The following is a 23,435-nucleotide window of genomic DNA, read 5'->3' on the forward strand; positions in this document are numbered from 1 at the left end:
AAATAAAATATCTGGTCATAACCCACTATTGTTTTCACATGGTTCTATTGATGTGGTGGAAGGGTACTGGAAATAGAAGTTGTTCCATAATATTATATCTATGTTTGTGTTACTAAGATGACCAGAATCCCTCAGTGTGGTCTTCGGAAGAGTTGGTCTATTTTTTATTCTCTGTAGTTAGACAGAAATCCTAGGGAGAGTTATAGCTGGCAAATTTCACTCCCCCAGGTCAGATAAAGTCTCTGTACTGTAGCGTATATTGAAATGTATCTTCCTCACAGAGAATAATACCAAGAATAAATGCTCTGGCCCTTGGCATCTTTTAAAATGGTTATTTTGTCCATAAAACATACAGGAAGGTAGACTGAATATTTTTCTGACTACACAGCAAGGACATGATGGGGTTCCAAGAACATAAAGGACCCTCTCTAAGACAGCCTCTCTCCAGAGTTTGTGATTGTCAAGGTAGCCCACAGCAAGGCCCTCTTACTGATTCAGTTACAATTTGGTCCTATAGAGCTGGTCGAGTAGTGGACTTCTCTTTTGGACATCTGCTCCTGGTTGCCTGTGACTTTCTGCAGCCTGTTGTCTCCTGCCTTGCCACATCTACTTCCTATCACTCTGACATTGACATGGTTCTTTTGGAGTAGAGGACCCATTTCTGTTGATCATTCTCCCTCTTGGGGGCCATAGGCATGGCATGTCTCCATGTGTAGTTGCTTTTTAATATTATTCATCAATATATCATTAGAACCTTATTGGAAATACATTGGGAAGGTTTTACTGTATTGGGACACAAAATAGTACACAATAAAATTTAGTAGTAATACATAGATAAAATATATAAAAATAAACAATTGTAACTATGTTCAAGTTACAAAGAGCCTGTGATTGCTTTAGTATAATAATTTATAAACATAGATGGATAAAGAGGCATTTGTCTGAGCTTGGAAGTGATATTTAGCCTTTGTTGATTTCCTAATTTTAATAGTTGATTCTAGAGATACTTTTCATAATAAAAATATTTAGGTTAGTCATTAACATAATTTGTGTTTTTCCTATGTTTATTCTAATTCTTTAAGAATCAAAATAAAATTATAGTCTGCCATTATATGAAATAAAATAGATTAAATATTAACTATAAGTTGATTTTTGCCCTTTATTAATAATAGTAAAAACTTTTCACTGTTAAATACTGGAGTTCATGGTATGGGTGATTTCTCAGAAAATCTAGTGATGTGTTTGTTCTGAAAGTTGAAGGCTGGCAGATCATGGTGCCCTAAGTTTAGCTAGGATACAAGGTTGTTTTATTCTAGCTGGGAAATGAGGTTGTTTGGGTCTGGGCTGTCATACCAAGAGAATGTGTACTTTGAGAAGAAGCACAGTTTGTACTTTTGAAGGTTTTTCTTATTTTGAACTAACCATAAACTGACATAATGATTACTAAAGAAAAATATATATATAAAGGCTGGAAGAAAAATAAAGACAGAGTCAGCCTCAGAACCCTTGGAGGCTCTGTCTGTTGTTTCTCCACCTTGCCGATGCCTCCCATCTATCTAGGACTCCAGACCACTTCTAGGGCTGGACTCTGGCACTGTGTAAATATAGTGGTTTGCTATATGACCTTGATTTATTAATGGAATTTAGAATAGTTGTTTTTCCAGTTTGTTCTTGCTTGCTGTGCTGTTAAGTAGGGAAGCTTCCAAACTCTTTACAATTCAATGGCAAAACCTGAATTCTTTTCTACTACTTTTGTTGGTTTAGGTTCCACAAATAGCAATGAAAAACTACTCCACATCAAATACAAACAGTGACAAAAATGAACTTTCATTGTGTAATGACAATTTACTTACCTCAAGTATCCAGTGGTTTTTTTTCACGTTTCCTTAGGAATTTTTTTGCAACATGATCAATGTCAAACTTCCATTAGTTCTGTTCTGCCAGTTTAAAGCTTTAGTTTACACTGCCTGCACAGATACTCCTTGGCCCCAAAGACCTTTTACATTTGAGGTTCTTGTTATTGCTGCACCCAATGTTCTTCTTAGTAGACTTCAGGATTATAGTGTATGCTGCATCCTATTGGTGCTCTGAGACAGGAAGACTGAGGCTTGTTCCTTGGGTAGCACCAACAAGATTTGGACCTTTGGATGCTGTGTCTGACACTATTCAGCAAGTAGAGGCTGGGACATGGCATTTTCCACCTGTCCACTCAGAGCTGAGCTGGGGTAGGGACTGTGGTGACAAACTCTATGCTAGATTAGACTGCTGTCTGGATTTCACTCAGCCCAGGAAGCTATACTCTTCCAGTTCCTTAGTGCTCCAAGACAAGCAAGACAGAATCCAGTTCTTGGGTATCAGAAAAGTTGGGACATTGGACACATGCTGCAACTTTTCTCCTCCTTGGAAACTCTAAGACCAAGAAGGTTTCCTCTTAATCATATGTTGCTATGCTAGGGGTAGGGATACTAGAGAGAAGGTGTTGCACCCTTACCTCATAAATTTGATGTCTCATTTCACAGTTGCTCGAGGAACAGAACCCTCTCATTTAGTTTCTAGCCTTTCCAGAAAGGAAAAGTCATAATCATAAATCATTGTGGAATTGGTGTGCTGGAGAAAGGAACCCATGGCTTCATATTCTGCCAGCTTGCTGATGTCACTCAATATTGGCTTTTGAGAGAAGATCAAACTGAGGCTATTACCAAGTAAACAATTTGTATGTATCAATTGGAGTTATTGGAGTGTGCGAAATTATTTGAGATCTCAGCATGACCAACATATTGCCACACAAGACCTTAAAGAAATTAAATGTGTGTTCTAAAAACAAAAATCGCATACACCACTCCTGTCTTTTAGAAACCTTTTGTATGTGTGTTGAACTTGGCTTTTGATATGCACATAGGCAAAGGACATATTTATTAAAATTAAAGATTATTTCAGTGTGTCTTTACACCTGTCATGAGCCAGTGTCCTAACAGATGAATTTATGTCCTCCAATACATATCTGTGAGTGAAAACATGGGAGGCTATTACTTCCCTTAAGGAAATTGCAAGTTCTTGGCCGTGGGCTTATTCACAGAAAAGAACAGATTCCATGATAAGACATTTACTTGGGTTACATGGATCAGTTTGTTCAACTGGAAGTACCAGGCAATATAATTTCTGAACTATAGATAATTTCATCTTCTCTTACATTTCTGGAAAATGGTCCAGGACGTGGGCAATAAGATCAACAAAATTGGAGTCTGGACACAAACTAAGGCAAAAGTCTTTTAGGCTGTGGGGCAGTTAAACAGACAAATTAAAAGTGTCCATACCATAGGAGCACACACATCTGACCATTACACCAGGAAATACTAAAGAAGCAATTGATCATTTTCATGAAGTATATTCTGTGTTGATACAAAGCCAAGATATGGGTACAGACTTTTAGAAGCAGACCATAACAGTGAGGAATCCTGTGAGCACCCTGTGCATTTGCAATTCCCATTCAAATCTGCTTCTGTTTCTGTAGTGCTGTGTAGACGTCCTTGAGTGCCAGTGACTTTCCATGAGTTTTTGCTTTTCTACTTCCTTGAGTTGCCTTGTTAGCTAGGTTATTTGTGATCATCTATTTGTTGGTGTATACTCTCATTGCCATAGCTATCCCTCTTTCTACTTCTGTGGTTGTAGCCCACAGATTTTGAGATGTTGTGTTTCCATTCTTGTTTCAAGAAAGTTTTAAGGGTCCATTTTGATCCTTTAATAAAAGATAATGGATCCATTTATTGTTCATAGATATGGTGTTCAATATCCATATATTTGTAAAATTTCTAAATATCTCTGTCTGATTTTTAGAAACATTTTGAACTTTGAGTTATAATTGTGCAACTTCAGGGCTACAATGTAATATTCCAATACATGTTTGTTATTGATTTGTAATTTATTTCTATTGAGGTCCATTTACTGTTTCTGTAAGTACCCCAAACTTTTCCTTATTGGCATCAGTAAATGCACATGGATCATTGGGTATGGATTGTGAAGAAGGGAAGGCATTTTTTGGAGGAGAAGTATCTAGGGATTGTAGTATCTGAAGCATCTTGTTAGGAGGAAGGTGATTATCTAATTGTCCTGGAAAGTCAGAGATTAAGGTTTGGAATTGAGTGCTGTTCTGTGTGAGGTGTAAGATTTCAACTTGTATTAATGGAAGTACCAGAGTATCTGGCTCAGCACTGAAGACATTTTTACAGTAATATATTTCCTTAAGCACTGTAAGAATAGTGCTTTCCAGTCTGCTGGTGGTTTTGTGGCAGTGACTCCATGCAAGATATACTCAGAACAGAGGGCTATCCTGCTGCTAAATGACACCAAGGGGTGCTCCTGGGGACAACAAGACAATCCCTAGCAGGGGATGACTTTCATCATAATCATCGTGTTTTGAGGTCAGCCAGACAGTAATTGATGTGACTAAATGCAGAGCTTGTGATGTTAGGGTAATTTTCTTTGAAGGGCAGGAGTCTTGCCTGAGTAAGTGGAATAAGGGGGTCAGAAAGGGTTTGAGCAAATTAATGTGTCCAAAAAACTGTTGTAATTCATTTATGGTATTTTTAGGCTTTATAACTATAGTTGGTCTGAGGGGCCTAATTTTTTATGAAATTTTATATCCTAAAAACTCAAAGGGTGATTGGTACTGAAACTTGTCAGTTGCCACATGTAACCTCAAGGTAGTGAGGTTGACCAAAAGTTGCTTAAGGTGAGTTAGCAATTTGGCACTATCTCTTTGGGCAAATAAGATATCATCCATAAAGTGCATTATTAAATATTGTTTAATGAGAGGCCTGGTTCCATGTGAAACAAAGTGTTGACACATGGTGGAGAGGGGGCGATTTTTCATTCCTTGGGGCAGTACTGTCCATTGGTACCTTTGTGCTGGGATCCCAGTATTAGGTTCCCAAACCATAAAGGCAAAACATGGTTTGTCCTGTGTGCAATAGGAATTGAGAAAAAACAATCTTTTATATCAATGGTAATTACATGATAATTGTTTGGACTACTAGCGGGGTGGGGGGTCCCAATTGAAAGGATCCCATGTTTTTCATATGTTTATTAATAGGTGTAAGGTCTTGCAGGAATTTATGTATACCATTCCTTTTGGGGATGACAAAGACAGGAGTATTATGGGGGCTAGTGGAAGGCTCTATGTGCCTGAGTTTTAACTGTTCTTCCACTTGCATGCTTAGGATGGTAAGTTTAGGCTCCAGAATGGGCCAGTGTACGACCCATATGGGTGTCCCACTGTATGGGAATGGGTTTGGGCTACAGGAGGGGCAGAACAGTGGCCTTTAGAATTGGGGGGGTCTGTGTGCCCAAAAGACCCATTTTGTCTTGTACTATTATCTCATCATAGAAGGCCTTATCCTCTGTTGTCAAAATAGTATCCATCATTTCTAATATATCTTGTCCCATAAAGTGTTGGGAACATCAGTGATTAGGGAGTGAAAAGCACCCTTTTTGCCACTGAGGTCTTGCCAAATCACAGAGGAGGACACTTGACCAGTGGGTTGGAGACCACCTACTCCTTGAATGTTAGGGCCAGCTATTGTTTTCCATTGCATTTTTGAGGCGGTATCAGAGTCAATGATGGTAATATCTGCTCCAGTATCCACTAGACCCTTAATGGGGACTCCATCTAAGTCATTCTAGGTTTTGTGTCCAGGATTGGCAATGTCTAATGCACCTGGGCATGTGCAGTGGTCCCTCTAACTTGAGGGGCTGAGGGTTGCCCCCTTTTAAGTTTAAATTGTTCCTTTTGCAGTCCTTTACTCAATGACATCCTTGTTTACATTTAGGGCAAGGAGTTTTGGGGTTTGAAAGCCTATTATCTCATGGACAATATTTCACTATATGTCCTTTTTTTATTATGGTCCCAGCATATAGACCCCGGCTTGTCATGAGAGGATTTTTCTCTGTGCTGAAGGGTCAATTTATTGACTGCAGCTACTAGTGCAAGTATGGGGCCTGTTGTAGGAGTAACATCCTCCTTCATAGCTGAAATCCATTTTGAGATTGCCTCATTCCTGACAGGGGCTGTGGCATGTTTTGTTACAGCATTTGCCACTTCCCAAGCCAATTGTTTTATCAAGGAATCCTGAGCGGGGCCAGATGGAACTCTCTTCACTGCAGCCTCTGTAACCCATGATGAGAAGTCAGGAAACCATTCATTAGGGGATTGTATTAAATTTCTAAATAGTTCCTCTACTTTTGGTGGTGTCATGTTTTTTTTTCTTTCATGGCCAAGCATTTCTTGGTCAAAAAACATAAGGTTACAAATTTGTGACTGGGCTTGTGGGCCAAAATAATTTCCACACCCAGCAAGCATGTCCAATGTTAAGGGGATATTATACACCAAATTATTTTGTGCTTCTTTTGTTCTGCTTCCTCCTCATAGTAGGCTTTCCACTGCAAAAATTGCAGGTGAGTTAAACAGTCTTTGAGAACAGTAAGCCAATTGAAGGGAGTTTAAAGATTAGCTGAACATTGGTTAAGTATTACTTCAAAGTAAGGGGAGTCAGGACCAGAATCTTGAGATGCCTTCCTAAGAAGGGTGAGGTGTGAAAGTGGGGTGGGATCCAAGGCCTTTCACCCAAATGATGGGGTACACTGCAAATGGATTCTTGGGAGAAAAAAAAAGAGACTTTTAGAGTTCCCTTCTTCTCCAAGAGAACTCTGGAGAGAACTTCAGAGGGAGTGGGAGCGGGCAATTCACTCCAAGTGTACAGAAGGGGAGGGGCAGAAGGTTGAAGGACTTTGTGACTAGGTGGAAAGATGTTGTGACTTAGCAGGAGGTCTTTATTCCCTGTTGAGAGGCCTTTGTCTATATGGGTGTCTGTCTCCTCTGCCTCAGAGGTCACAACACTTGAAGTGGAGGTTTGCAAAATCATGTTCTTGTCATCAAGAGAATCATTCTGATTTTTAATATCTTCTGCTGAGGAGCCCTGAAGACTGGAAATAATCGCTAGGAGAATAGGAATGAAAGTTGCTGGTGGGGAGTGGCTGTCATGAACTTCTCTTTTCCTAGCTAGATAGAGAACCCTCATCCAAATTTGGGGGTCCCAAATGTTCTCAGGCTAATCCATGGTGCGATGATTACTGATTCATCCCCAAACAGTTTAGATTTTTTGGTTTCACTTTAAGCCTGTGCTGCAGGAGAAGTGCCTTTAAAGTGGTGAGCTATGGAGCTTTCTGCATAGGAGGCAGATTTCCCATGGAGTGGAGTTATGTGAAAGAGTGGTGTTGAGTTGTGAATTAGCATAAAAATATCTCTCCAGAACAAAGAGAATGACTGTGAGGTTACCTGCAATGAGTATCCCTAAGCCTGAGATAGGGGCCCAATGGGAAGACAAAGGGAGCCTATCTTCTGACATACAGACAAGTGTTTAGAATCCAAATATGTCTGGTGCTTAGAAGGGAACTTCCATGAGTCCTTACATCATGGCCATATATCAGCACAGTGTCTCCAGTAAAAATCTCCATAGAAGTAGACCTGGTTCTGAATTTTGAGGTATCAATCCCTTATGTGAATTTGCTGGGAGAACCAAAAGTGATGGTAGATGTGCTGGTGGAGGGGGGGACACATAACATGAGCCAGTGGCAGTGTGTGCCTTTTCCCAGGGATTAGGACAATCAGGACAAACAGGGAAGAAAAGGCTGGGAAAGGGGTCCTGTGCTCACCCTCACAGGACAGTCAGCACACAGAATATAAAGGGGCCCTTAGCAAATCAGGAGGGACTTGCCAATCCAAAGGAGCATGAGTAATGAGGCTCATGGATGCCAAAATGCAGGGGTGAAAGGCTATCTCAGGCACAAGAAATGGCCACAGAGTCAAGACCCCCAGACTCTGGGAGTTGGGTCGAAGCAGGTTTTGGCGAGCAGCCTGTAAACTCATTTATTGCAGAAATAGACACACATTTTATAGACTTTTTGCCCAATCACAATGTGCTATGGGGGATGAGACTACCAGTCTCCTATACAGGTTTCCTTGGTAACCCTAGGTCAATTTGGGGGCAGTTGTTTACTTTCCTGGGTGACCAGAGTGGAATGTTCCTCTCCGCTGGTTTTCCTGATGGGCGTGAATGTGAGAAGGTTTTCCTTACACACTTGAGACATTCACTGCTGCCAGCCAGGAACTAGAATTTCTCCCAACAGAAGGGCATCTAGGTTGATTCCACAATCTAGCTATTGTGAATTGAATTTGAATCTATCCAAATTACTGATTCCTGCTTTTATTTCCTTTACTTTGGGAGTCAAGTTAAGGAAGTCTTCCCCTAAGCCAATATGATGAAGATTTGAACCTACCTTTTCTTCTATTAGATGCAGGGTCTCTGGTCTAATTCCAAGGTCCTTGATCCCCTTTGAGTTGAGTTTTCTGCAGGGTGAGACATAGGGGTTTAGTTTCATTTTGCTGCTTATGGATTTCCAGTTTTCCCAGCACCATTTGTTGAAGAAGTTATCTTTTCTCCATTCTATGTTTTTGGTACCTTTGTCCACAATGAGAAAACTGTATTTATGTGGGTTTTTCTCTGTGTCCTGTATTTTGTATCATTGATCTACCTGTCTATTTTGTTGCCAACACCATGCTGTTTTTATTACTATTGCTCTGTAGTATAGTTGCACCTGCTTTGATCTTCCTGCTAAGTATTGCCTTAGCTATTCTGGGTGTCATATTTTTGCAGATGAATTTCATAATTACTTTCTCTATTTCTATGAATTATGGCATTGTGATTTTATTTGGAATTGCACTGAATTTGTATAGCACTTTTGGTAGTATGTCCATTTTGGCAACATACTTATCGAAATTCTTATCAAAATAGAATATCTCAAAGATTTGGATAGGATTCTAGGACATATGATCCACCCAAACTGAATCTGGAGGACATACATAAATTACATAGTTCAATTTTAAGCAATGAAATAGAAGTCTTCAAAAGCCTGCCAACCAAGGAAAGTCCAGGACCAGATGGATTTTCTGCAAAGTTCTACAAGACTTTCACAGAACTCATTCCAATACTTCTCAAAGTATCCCATGAAATAGAAATGGAGGGAATCCTTCCAAAAATCATTCTTTGAAGCTAATATTAGCCTTATTCTTTATTCTGGTTATTCTCAATATAATATGTGTTTGTGTGGGTCTGCTGTAATTTTGCACATTTGGGTTCATGTAAGCCTCTGTATTTAATGTTCCATTTCATTCTTCAGGTTTCAGAAATTTTCAGATATTATGTCATTGAATAGAATGTGCATTTCTTTGGTTTGTGTCTCTGCTCCTTCATCTATCCTGATTACTCCTAAATTTGATCTTTTCATGTTATCCCATAATTCTTGGAAGTTCTGTTCATGAATTCTTACTATCTTCTCTGCATAGTCAACTTTATCGTGTCTTCAATTTCTGAGGGTCTGTCTTCCAAGTTGTCTAGCTTTTGGTGATGCTTTCCACTGAATTTATAATGTGGCTTATTGATTCCTTCATTTTGAGGATTTTTCCTTTTTTTTTAGAATCTCTCTTTATTGAAGTGATCTTTCACTTTCTGCATTTTTCTCTTTGATTTCCCTCTTTATACTATAAAGGGAACATTCCTCAAGCTTATTTGTCAGAAGTCACTGACACCATGGTTTAAATAAACCTAATAGTCTGGATGGAGAAAGAGAGGAAATGGTAAAGACTCGGCATGGATTGTAGGTCTTTGCAGTTACTGAGGCTGAGCAATGAGCAGAGGGAAAGCCTTGCTCAACAGGCATCACAGCAAGCTGTGATGTGAGTTCACCCACACTGCCTTGCCTCATGCTCTGTGCTGGGGCTTGCCCTTCCCCCAGTCCTTTGTCTCAGACTTGTTGCCAGACAGAATCACTTAGGGATACTTGGTTTGTTTACATTAGTACAACATATAGCTTACCTATAGGTTGGTTCTGTTATGTTTTAACAAGCATCTTAACCTGATTGGATAATGTGTCCATATATGTTTTGTACAATCATAAGTAAAATTAGATCTGTGCCTTCTGAGCCTGGTCTCCTATGTCTCCTATGTTTACTGGGAGACATCACAGTCACTCACTCCCAGTGGGACCTCCATCTCAGATATCTATGCCTGGCACTGGAGACAGGGATCTGCTAACATTCCCGGGTCACTGGGATTCAGAGCGACAGTATGGGGCTCCAGGAGGCTGCACAGAGGAGGGGCTGCATAGCCAGGTGATTAGGAGCAGAGCAGGGTCACAGGACCTAGGAGGCTTCTTGGTGGAAGAGCCACACAGAGACAAGCTGAGGGGCAGAGTGAAGATTCCAGGATGCAGGCAGATTCTCTGAGGAGGGACAGCTTAAGGAGACTCGTCTGTGAAGGGTGAGGCTCCCAGGCCCAGGAGGTAGGTCTGAGACCCTGGGAACATTGCAGAGGAAGGCAGGCCAGCCCAGGTGGTAGTTGTGGATTGAGGGGAAACTCTAGGAGGGGAACTGACCAGCGAGACGTCCCCACCAGGTGAGTCTTCCCTGCTGGCTGAGGTTTTCCCACAAGGACGGTAAAACCAGAGACACAGGCTCAGACAGGCCTTGCCTCTGCCCACAGCCTAGTTCCCTTTTGGATGACCATTGGTCAACAAATGGAGGCACCTCTGCCCACTAACAGGGAATGTACCCCACTCAAAGGCCACCACCCCTAGAGAGGCAGCTTCCTTGTGGAGCACCACATTTTCAACTTCCTCCAAGACTTCAGGCTACTGAAGGCTAAGAGGGGATATAATAGAAATTTTCAGGGACATTATAAGTCAATAGAGGAAATCTGCAATATCTCACCAGTCCACTAATACCTGAACAATATGAGAAAACAAGGGAAGAAAATGCCCCAAACAAATCTAGTTCTTACATCAATAAAATCCAATGACAGCATGGCAGAAGAAATGACAGAAAGGAAGTTCAGAATGTACATAATTAAAAAGATCAGGGAAGCAAACAATGAGATGAAAGAGCAAATGCAGGCATTGAAGGAGGAGATGAAAGAGCAAATGCAAGCATTGAATGACCGCACCAATCAACAGTTAAAAGAGCAAATACAGGAAGCAAAAGATCATTTCAATAAAGTGTTAGAGATATTGAAACAAAAACCAAAAAGAAATCCTTGAAATGAAGGAAACAATAAACCAAATTAAGAACTCCATAGAAAGCATAACCAATAGGATAGAACACCTGGAAGACAGAACCTCAGATATTGAAGAAAAAATATTTAACCTTGAAAACAAAGTTGACCAAACAGAGAAGATAGTAAGAAGTCATGAACAGAATCACCAAGAACTATGGGATATCAGGTAAAGGTCAAATTTAAGAATTATCGGGATTGAGGAAGGCTTAGAGAAAAAAACCAAAGGAATGAACAATCTATTCAATTAAATAATATCAAAAAATTTCAAAAATCTGAAGAATGAAATTGAAAATCAAGTTCAAGAGGCTTATAGGACTCCAAATACACAAAATTACAACAGACCCACACCAAGGTACATTATAAGGAAAATACCTAACATACAAAATAAAGACAGAATTTTAAAGGCTGTGAGAGAAAAGAACCAAATTACATTCAGGGGGAAACCAATACACATATCAGCAGATTTTTCAATCCAGACTCTAAAAGCTAGAAGGGCCTGGAACAACATTTACCAAGCCCTGAAAGAATATGAATGACAACTAAGAATCTTATACCCAGCAAAATTTACCTTCAAATTTGATGATGAAATAAAATCCTTCCGTGATAAACAAAAGCTTAAAGAATTTACTAAAGAAAGCCAGCATTACAGAACATTCTCAGCAAAATATTCCATGAGGAAGAGATGAAAAACAAAGAAGCAAATCAGCAAAGGGAGGAATTATCCTAAAGGAATTGTCAAATAAAGGAGGAACCAAGTTGTGTCAAAAATAAATAAATAAATAAAATAAAATTTAAAAAGAACCAAATAACCGGGAATACAAATCATATCTCAATAATAACCCTGAATGTTAATGGCCCGAATTCATCAATCAAAAGACATAGACTGGCAGATTGGATTAAAAAGAAAGATCCAACAATATGTTGCCTGCAAGACACTCACCTCAGAGAAAAACATACCCATAGACTAAAGGTGAAAGGATGGGGAAAAACATACCATGCACATGGACTCAGCAAAAAAGCTGGAGTATCCATCCTCATTTCAGATAATGTGGACTTCAAGCCAAAGTTAGTCAGAAGGGATAAAGAATGACATTTCATACTGCTTAAGGGAAGCATAAATCAGCAAGACATAACAATCATAAACATCTATGCCCCAAACAGTGCCTCATCGATGTATGTAAAACAAATCCTTCTCAATTTCAGAAACCAAACAGACCATAACACAATAATACTAGGTGATTTTAACATGCCTCTCTCACCACTGGACAGATCTTACAAACAAAAATTGAAAAAAGAAACCATAGATCTCTATAACACAATCAATAATTTGGACGTAATGGACATTCGTAGAATATATCATCCAACCAAGAGTGAATACACTTTCTTCTCTGCAGCACATGTTTCCTTCTCTAAAATAGACCATATTTTAAGCCACAATGCTAATGTTACCAAATACAATAAGATAGAGACACTACCTTGTATTCTATCAGATCATAATGGAATGAAATTAGAAATAAATGAAAGAGTAAAAACCAGAAACTACTCCAACACCTGGAGATTGAAAAATATACTATTATATGATGAATGGATAATAGAAGATACTAGGAAGGAAATTAAAAAATTCTTAGAGGTAAATGAGAACAAAGAACCATCATATCAAAATCTCTGGGACATTATGGCATTTGCAGGCAAATGGATGAAATTGGAGAATATCATGCTTAAGTGAGATAAGCCAATCTCAAAAAGCCAAAGGACGAATGATATCGCTAATAAGTGGAGGATGACACATAATGGGGGGGAGGGAAGGGTTAGTGTTAGGGTTAGAGTTAGGGTTAGTTAGGGGGGCAAGTATGGAGGAAGGAAGTACTGTATAGAGGGTAAAGAGGGGTGGGAGGGGTGGGGGGAAGGGAAAAAATAACAGAATGAATCAAACAACATTACTCAATGTAAATTTATGATTACACAAATGGTATGCCTTTACGTCATGTACAAACAGAGAAACAACATGTATCCCATTTGTTTACAATAAAAAAAAAGACATAAAAAAAATCTCTGGGACACTAGGAAAGCAGTATTAGAGGAAAATTTATTTCATGGAGCACATTCAGTAAAAGAAGTAAAACTCAACTAATAAATGACCTAACACTACAGTTCAAAGCCTAGAAAAAGAAGAACAGACCAAAACCAAAAGCAGTAGAATACAGGAAAAAGTTAAACTCAGAGCTGAAATCAACGAAATTGAAACAAAAGAAACAATACAAAAAATTTGGTTCATTGAAAAAATAATCAAAATTGATAAACCTTTAGCCACACTAACAAAGAGAAGACAAGAGAAAACTCAAATCAATAAAATTCGGAATGAACAAAGAAATATCACAACATACACAATTAAAATAGAAAACATAATTAGAACTTATTTTGAAAATCTATACTCCAACAAAATAGAAAATTTCGAAGACATCAACAGGTTACTAGACACATATGAATTGCCTAAACTGAACGAGGAGGACATACACAATTTAAATAGACCAAATTCAAGTAATGAAATAGAAGAGCGCTAATTTCCAGAATCTATAAAGAACTCAAAAAACTACACCAAAAATACAATAACCCAATCAACAAATGGGCTAAGGAAATGAACAGACACTTCACAGAAGATGTACAATCAACAGATATATGAAAAAATGTTCAACATCTCTAGTAATAAGAGAAATGCAAATCAAAACTACCCTAAGATTTCATCTCACCACAGTTAGAATGGTGATTATCAAGAACACAAGCAACAATAGGTGTTGGTGAGGATGTGGGGAAAAAGGTACACTCATACATTGCTGGTGGGGCTGCAAATTAGTGCAGTCACTCTGGAAATCAGTGTGGAGATTCCTCCAAAAGCTTGGAATGGAACCAACATTTGACCCAGCTATCCCACTCCTTGGCCTATACCCAAAGGACTTAAAATCAGCATACTACAGAGATACAGCCACATCAATGTTCATAGCTGCTCAATTAACCATAGCCAGATTGTGGAACCAACCTAGATGCCCTTCAGTTGATGAATGGATAAAGAAACTGTGGTATATATATATACAATGGAATATTTCTCCGCCATGAAGAATGATAAAATTATGGCATTTGCAGGCAAATGGATGAAATTGAAGAATATCATGCTAAGTGAGATAAGCCAATCTCAAAAAACTAAAGGACAAATGATCTCGCTGAGAAGCGCATGAGGACATATAATAGGGGTCAGAGGGGTTAACGTAAGTTTTAGGGTTTGGTTTAGGTTTAGGGATAAGGAGGGTGGTAAGAATGGAAGAAGGAAGGACTGTATAGAGGGAAAAGAGGGTGGGAGGGGTGGGGGAAGGGAAAAAATAACAGAATGAATCAAGCAACATTGCCCTATGTAAATTTATTATTTTTAATTAAAAAAAAAGCCCTACCAACAAAGAAAAGCCCAGGACCAGGTGGGTTCTCAGGCAAGTTCTACAAAACCTTTAAAAAAGAGCTCATTCGAATACTTCTCAAAGTATTCCATGAAATAGAAGAGGAGGAAACCTTCCCAAACTCATTCTATGAAGCCAGTATTACCCTGATACCTAAACCAGACAGAGACACTTAGAGGAAATAAAATTTCAGACCAATATGCTTAATGAATATCGACGCAAAAATTCTCAATAAAATTTTAGCAAATCGCATACAAAAATATAATAAAAAGATAGTACACCACGATCTACTGGGTTTTATCCCAGGGATGCAAGGTTGGTTCAACATCCACAAATCAATAAATGTCATTCACCATATCAACATACTTAAAGTCAAGAATCACATGATTATTTCAATAGACACAGAAAAAGCATTTGATAAAATACAGCATCCCTTCATGCTCAAAACACCAGAAAAAATAGGGATAGTGGGAATATTCCTTAACATTGTAAAGGCTATCTATGCTAAGCCCATGACTAATATCATTCTAAATGGTGAAAAACTGAAAGCATTCCCCCTAAAAACTGGAACAAGGCAGGGATGCCCTCTTTCACCGCTTCTATTCACATTGTCCTTGAAACTCTAGCCAGAGCAATTAGACAGACTGAAGAAATTAAAGGGATACAAATAGGAAAAGAAGAACTCAAACTATCCCTATTTGCTGATGATGATTATATACTTAGAGGAACCAGGAAATTCCACAAGAAAACTTGTAGAACTCATAAGTGAATTCAGTAAGGTAGTGGGATATAAGATCAATGCACATAAATCTAATGCATTTTTATACATAAGTGATGAATCTTTGGAAAGAATAATTAGGAAATCTACCCCATTCACAATAGCATGGGAAAAAAAAATACTTGGGAATCAATCTCACAAAAGAGGTGAAAGACCTCTACAATGAGAACTACAGAACACTAAAGAAAGAAATTAAAGAAAACCTTAGAAGATGGAAAGGTCTCCCATGTTCTTCAATAGGCAGAATTAATATTGTCAAAATGGCCATACTACCTAAAGGGCTATACAGATTCAATGCAATTCCAATTAAAATCCCAATGGCATACCTTACAGAAATAAAGCAAGCAATTATGAAATTCATCTGGAAGAATAAGAAACCCAGAATAGCTAAAGCAATCCTTAACAGAAAGAGTGATGCAGGGAGTATCGCAATACCAGATCTTGAACTCTACTACAAAGCAATAGTAACAAAAACAGCATGTTATTGGTACCAAAATAGAAAGGTAGACCAATGTTACAGAATGGAGGACACAGACACAAACCCAAATACATACAATTTTCTCATACCAGACAAAGGTGCCAAAAATGTGCAGTGGAGAAGATAGCATCTCCAAAAAATGGTGTTGGGAGAATTGGAAATCCATATGCAACACAAGGAAACTAAATCCATATCTCTCACTGTGCACAAAACTAAACTCAAAATGGATTAAGGACCTCAGAATCAGACCAGAGACCCTGCAGATTATAGAAGAAAAAGTAGGTCCAGATCTTCAACATGTCAGCTTAGAACCAGACTTCCTCAACAGGACTCCCATAGCACAAGAAATAAAAGCAAGAATCAACAACTGGGATGAATTCAAACTAAAAAGCTTTCTCTCAGCAAAGGACACTATCAGCAATACAAAGAAAGAGCCTACAGAGTGAGAGAAAATCTTTGCTAATCACACTTCAGATAGAGCACTAATCTCCAGAATCTATAAAAAAAAAAAACTCAAAAAACTATACACCAAGAATACAAATAACCCAATTGACAAATGGGCTAAGGAAATGAACAGACACTTCACAGAAGAAGATCTACAAGCAATCAACAGACATATGAAAAAATGTTCAACATCTCTAGTAATAAGAGAAATGCAAATCAAAACCACCCTAAGATTCCATCTCACCCCAATTAGAATGGCGATTATCAAGAATACAAGCAACAATAGGTGTTGGCGAGGATGTGGGGGAAAAAGGTACACTCATACATTGCTGGTGGGGCTGCAAATTAGTGCAGTCACTCTGGAAAGCAGTGTGGAGATTCCTTAGAAAACATGGATGGAACCACCATTTGACCCAGCTATCCCACTTCTTGATCTATATTCAAAGGACTTAAAATCAGCATACTGCAGAGATACAGCCACACCAATGTTCATAGCTGCTCAATTCACAATTGCCAGATTGTGGAACCAACCTAGATCCCTTCAATTGATGAATGGATAAAGAAACTGTGATATATATATATATATACATACATATATATATATATGAGTAATATTCCATATATATATTCATATATATATATGAGTAATATTCCATTATATATATATAATGGAATATTACTCAGCCATAAAGAATGATAAAATTATGGCATTTGCAGGCAAATGGATGATTGGAGAATATCATGCTAAGTGAGATAAGACAATCTCAAAAATACCAAAGGACGAATGATCCCGTGATAAGTGGATAATGACACATAATGGGGGGTGGGAGGGGTTAGTGTTAGGGTTAGAATTAGGGTTAAGGAGGGGGGCAAGAATGGAGGAAGGAAGGACTGTATAGAGGGGAAAGAGGGGTGGGTGGGTTAGGGGTAAGGGAAAATATAACAGAATAAATCAAATAACATTACCCTATGTAAATTTATGATTACACAAATGGTACACCTTACTCCATGTACAATCATAGAAACAACATGTTTCCCATTTATTTACCATAAAAAATCCCTAGTTAAAAAAAAAAAAAGCCTAATGCAATTTTTGCAGACAGATGCAGTTAACTACAAGGTAGAACATGCTGCAGCAACAGAAGCACTGCTTAAAGAAGTTGTATTTGAAGGGGCAACATCTGAATGTCAATGAGTGATAGCTCCATTTAGAAATAGAAATACAGATGATTGGTTGTTAGCATGCAGAGATATAGGGACAAATTTTGCCCAGGCTACGACATTAGCGAAAGCTTTAGCTGCTTCCTCAATTTTAAAAGGAGGGATTCAAATACGTGTTGGGCTTGTGAAGGAAGAGGACCCTCAAAAGAGTGCCCATTTAAAAACCCTAAACAAGGACAATCACAATAGACCCTCCTTCTAAATGCCCAAAATGTCATAAAGGTTTTCACTGGGCTAGAGACTGTAGATCAAAATAATATAATACAGGGAAGCCTTAAACTGGAAAAGGGGAAGACCTCAACCCCATGACCAAGAGGGACAAATAATCTGAAAGTAATGTGAACAGTTCCAGTGCAAATGAATAAACCTAGAATGCAAATTAAGCTTGATGGAATAACATTTAATGGTATAGTAGATGCAGGAGCTGATATAACATTATTAAGAGTACAAGAAGTTGACAGTTGATTTTTTGAGACAACAGCCAGGCCCCGTAGGACCTCTGGCCGGACTGACTGAGCCCCTTCTCCAGGATCCCTCAGCCCGACCAATCACTCCCTGCCTCTGGGGCCCTCACATCGACTGACTACTCCCTGCTGCCAGGACCCCCAGCCAATGGACTGTGCCCTATCCCCGGGACCCCAGACCAACTGATTGCATGCAGCCTCAAGGATCCCACAAACACACCAAACACACAGGAACTCCAGGACCCATGCCGGACCAACTGCATCCTGTCTCCAGGACCTCCAGCTGACCACATCCACCCCTGAGCTGCAGCTCCCCATTGGCCAACACATTTTGAAGCCAGAGCAGCCATCTTGGATAATCCTGGAAGCCATAGCACTGATCTTCAGGTGGGGCAAATCCCATTCTGAGATGCCTACTGGAGGCTTGAAGCTCATTGTCAGGTACTTCTCATGCATCAGGCTACTGAACACTGGGAGGTTTCATTAGTATATGACTGCTATACAGTAGATTTTCTTTTTTCTCCTTTTTAAAAAAATTTAAGCTTTTATTTCTTTACTTTTCTTGCTCTCTTTTCCTTTTGTTTACCTGTTCCCTCAGAGTCTCTTTCTCCCTTTTTTGCATAGTAACATCTGATTTCTTTTGATTACACTCTCACACTTTCTATATTCTAGAACTTCTGTATATTCTTTTCTGATCCAATTAACAGCCACATTCTACATCCCTCTGCATCCTCTTTGTCCTCCATTAGAAACTGCAGACCTTATTACAAACCTGTTTGTTTTACCGAAGATAATATTTGAACTCACTTTGTTTATTATGACAATTTTGTTATTGTCCCCATTGGGGCTATTTGGTCTAGGACTGCATAGTGTCTGATTTGGGCACTGCTAATATTGATCTCCCCTTAAAGAAAGGGTTTTGGAAACCTATAGGGCCACTATAAACCTATAGGGGGAAATCTGCAATACCCCAGATCTGCAGTGCTAGAGGGGAAGATACATGAACAACATGAAAAAACAAGGGAAGAAAATGATCCAAACAAACTAGATTCTATAGTAATAGAACCCAATGACAGCATGTTAGAAGAAATGTCAGAAAAGGACTTCAGATTATACATGATTAAGATGATTCACGAAGCAAAGGATGAGATAAGAGAGCAAATGCAGGCAATGAATGATAATACCAATAAGCTGAAAGAGCACCTGCAGGAAGCAAAAGATCATTTCAACAAAGAGATAGAGATTCTCAAAAAAAAAAAAAAACAGAAATCCTTGAAATGAAGGAGGCAATAAACCAAATAAAAAACTCAATGGAAAGCATCACCAACAGACTAGACCACTTGGAATACAAAACCTCAGACAACGAAGACACAATATTTAATCTTGAAAATAAAGTTGCCCAAACAGAAAAGATAGTAAGAAATCATGAAAAGAATCTCCAAGAACTATGGGACATCATGAAAAGACCAAATTTAAGAATTATTGGGGGAGGCCGCTCGGCACAGCGCTGGGACTCCGAGCAACCACTGGGGCTCCGGCGGCTGCCCAGGGGAGGAGTGGCGAGGAGAGCTGTGTGGACTCAGGACACCGGGGCCTGTCCTGAGGAGGAGAAGGAGGAATGTGGCCACTTGGATTCGGAGTGACTGCACCAGAGCTACAGGCGGTTGCCAGAGGAGAAACTGCGCGGCGAGCTGTTCGGACTCAGGGCGACTGCTTCTGAACACCGGGGCATGCCCTGAGGAGGAGGAGGAGGAAGAGGAGCGCAGCCGCTTGGATTCGGGGTGACTACACCAGAGCTACAGGCGGTTGCCAGAGGAGGGGCTGCGTGGTGAGCTGTTTGAACTAAGACCACTTCTGAACCCCGGGGCCTGCCCGGAGGAGGAGGAGGAGGAGGAGGAGGAGGAGGGCGGCGGGTCGTTTGGACTCGCAGTGACTGCATTAGCGCTCCAGGCGGCTGCTCAGAGGAGAAGGCGAGTGGTGAGATGTTTGGACTTAAAGTGACAGCGCCTGAACACAGGGGGGCTGACAGGAGGAGGAGCGTGGTGGGTCCCTTGGTCTTGAGTGGCCACACCAGATCTCCGGGCGGTTGCCCAGAGGACGCGTGCAGCGGGTCACGTGGATTCAGAGCCACTCAGAGCAACCGCTCCTGAACACTCAGGGGGTTATCTGGAGAAGGAGGAGGAACGGGGAGGGTCACTTCAACTCGGAGTGATTGATTGCCCAAGGCTACGGACGGTTGGTGGGAGGAGGAGGCACGAAGTGAGTTTCTTGGACTCCAAGTGACCGCACCAGAATACTGGACGGCTGTCTGGAGGAAGAGGCGTGTGGCGGGTCTCTGGGACTCAGAGGGATTGATCGGGGCCCCAGGTGGCTGCTCAGAGGAGGGGCCACATAGCCAGGCGATTAGGTGCAGAGCAGGGTCCCAGGATCTAGGAGTCTTCTTGGTGGAAGAGCCGCACAGAGACAGGCTTAGGGCGGAGCAAAGGTTCCAGGCCTCCGGGCAGATTCTCTGAGGAGGGGCAGCCCAAGGAGATTCATCTGCGAAGGGTGAGGCTCCCAGGCCCAGGAGGTAGGGCCGGGCCCCTGGGAACTTTGCAGAGGAAGGCAGCCCAGCCCAGGCGGTAGCTGTAAATTGAGGGGAACCTCTAGGAGGGAACTGACCAGCGAGACCTCCCCACCGGGTGAGTCTTCCCTGCCGGGTGAGGTTTCCCCACAAGGACGGTAAAACCAGAGACTCAGGCCCAAACAGGCCTTGCCTCAGCCCGCAGCCTAGGTCCCCTTTGGATGGCCATTGGTTAACAAGTGGAGGCACCTCTCCCCACTAGCAGGGATTATACCCAACCTGAAGGATACCACTCCTAGAGAGGCAGCTTCCTTGTGGAGCACCGCATTATCAACTTCCTCCAAGACTTCAGGCTACTGAAGGCTAAGGGGGGATATATATAGAAATCTTCAGGAACATTGTAAGTCAGTAGAGGAAATCTGCAATATCTCAGCGATCCACTGATACTTGAACAATATGAGAAAACAAGGAAAGAAAATGCTGCAAACAAATCTAGATGTTACATCAATAAAACCCAATGACAGCATGGCAGAAGAAATGACAGAAAAGGAGTTCAGAATGTACATAATTAAAATGATCAGAGAAGCAAATGATGAGATGAAAGAGCAAATGCAAGCATTGAATGATCGCACCAATCGATAGTTAAAAGAGCAAATACAGGAAGCAAAAGATCATTTCAATAAAGAGTTAGAGATATTGAAAAAAAACCAAACGGAAATCCTTGACATGAAGGAAACAATAAACCAAATTAAGAACTCCATAGAAAGCATATCCAATAGGATAGAACACCTGGAAGACAGAACCTCAGACATTGAAGACAAAATATTTAACCTTGAAAACAAAGTTGAACAAACAGAGAAGATGGTAAGAAATCATGAACAGAATCTACAAGAACTATGGGATATCATGAAAAGGCCAAATTTAAGAATTATTGGGATTGAGGAAGGTCTAGAGAAAAAAGCCAAAGGAATGAACAACCTATTCAATGAAATAATATCAGAAAATTTCCCAAATCTGAAGAATGAAATGAAAAATCAAGTTCAAGAGGCTTATAGGACTCCAAATATACAAAATTACAACAGACCCACACCAAGGCACATTATAATGAAAATACCGAACATACAAAATAAAGAAGAATTTTAAAGGCTGTGAGAGAAAAGAACCAAATTACATTCAGGGGGAAGCCAATACGGATATCAGCAGATTTTTCAATCCAGACCCTAAAGGCTAGAAGGGCCTGGAACAACATTTTTCAAGCCCTGAAAGAAAATGGATGCCAACCAAGAATCTTATACCCAGCAAAACTTACCTTCAAATTTGACGATGAAATAAAATCCTTCCATGATAAACAAAAGCTAAAAGAATTTACAAAAAGAAAGCCAGCATTACAGAACATTCTCAGCAAAATATTCCATGAGGAAGAGATGAAAAACAAAGAAGCAAATCAGCAAAGGGAGGAATTTTCCTAAAGGAATTGTCCAATAAAGGAGGAAACAAGTTGTGTCACACAAATAAATAAACAAAATTTAAAAAATGAATCAAATGACCGGGAAACCAAATCATTTCTCTATAATAACCCTGAATGTTAATGGCCTGAATTCATCAATCAAAAGACATAGACTGGCAGACTGGATTAAAAAGAAAGATCCAACAATATGTTGCCTGCAAGAGACTCACCTCGTAGAAAAAGATACCCATAGACTAAAGGTGAAAGGATGGGGAAAAACATACCATGCACATGGACTCAGCAAAAAAGCTGGAGTATCCATCCTCATTTCCGATAATGTGGACTTCAAGCCAAAGTTAGTCAGAAGGGATAAAGAAGGACATTTCATACTGCTTAAGGGAACCATAAATCAGCAAGATATAACAATCATAAACATCTATGCCCCAAATAGTGGCTCATCCATGTATGTCAAACAAATCCTTCTCAATTTCAGAAACCAAATAGACCATAACACAATAATACTAGGTGATTTTAACACACCTCTCTCACCACTGGACAGATCTTCCAGACAAAAATTGAACAAAGAAACCATAGATCTCAATAACACAATCAATAATTTAGACTTAATGGACATTTATAGAATATACCATCCAACCAAGAGCGAATACACTTTCTTCTCAGCAGCACATGGATCCTTCTCTAAAATAGACCATATATTATGCCACAAAGCTAATGTTAGCAAATACAAGAAGATAGAGACCCTAGCATGTATTCTATCAGATCTTAATGGATTGAAGTTAGAAATAAATGAAAGAGTAAAACACAGAAACTATTCCAACATCTGGAGATTAAACAATATGCTATTATATGATGAATGGATAACAGAAGATATTAGGAAGGAAATTAAAAAATTCTTAGAGGTAAATGAGAACAAAGAAACATCATATCAAAATCTCTGGGACACTATGAAAGCAGTACTTAGAGGGAAATTTATTTCATGGAGCGCATTTAATAAAAGAAGTAAAACTCAACAAATAAACGACCTAACACTACAGCTCAAAGCCCTAGAAAAAGAAGAACAGACCAGCACCAAAAGTAGTAGAAGACAGGAAATAGTTAAACTCAGAGCTGAAATCAATGAAATTGAAACAAAAGAAACAATACAAAAAATTGACAAAATAAATAGTTGGTTCTTCGAAAAAATAAACAAAATTGATAAACCTTTAGCCACACTAACAAAGAGAAGACGAGAGAAAACCCAAATCACTAAAATTCGGAATGAACAAGGAAATATCACAACAGACAGGATGGAAATACGAAACATAATTAGAAGCTATTTTGAAAATCTATACTCCAACAAAATAGAAAATTTCGAAGACATCAACAGGTTTCTAGAGACATATGAATTGCCTAAACTGAACAAGGAGGACATAAA

At 39.6% G+C, this 23,435-nt stretch overlaps 1 protein-coding gene across 1 annotated transcript in view; it reads right to left on the minus strand.

Moving 5' to 3' along the window:
• Positions 1-23,435, minus strand: part of LOC306638809 (organic anion transporter 7-like) — a 285,976-nt gene that overhangs the window by 123,715 nt on the left and 138,826 nt on the right. The window lies entirely within an intron of this gene.

Source organism: Sciurus vulgaris, assembly GCF_902686455.1.
Source record: "Sciurus vulgaris genome assembly, chromosome: 11".
In the NCBI taxonomy this organism is placed as follows: Eukaryota; Metazoa; Chordata; class Mammalia; order Rodentia; family Sciuridae; genus Sciurus; species Sciurus vulgaris.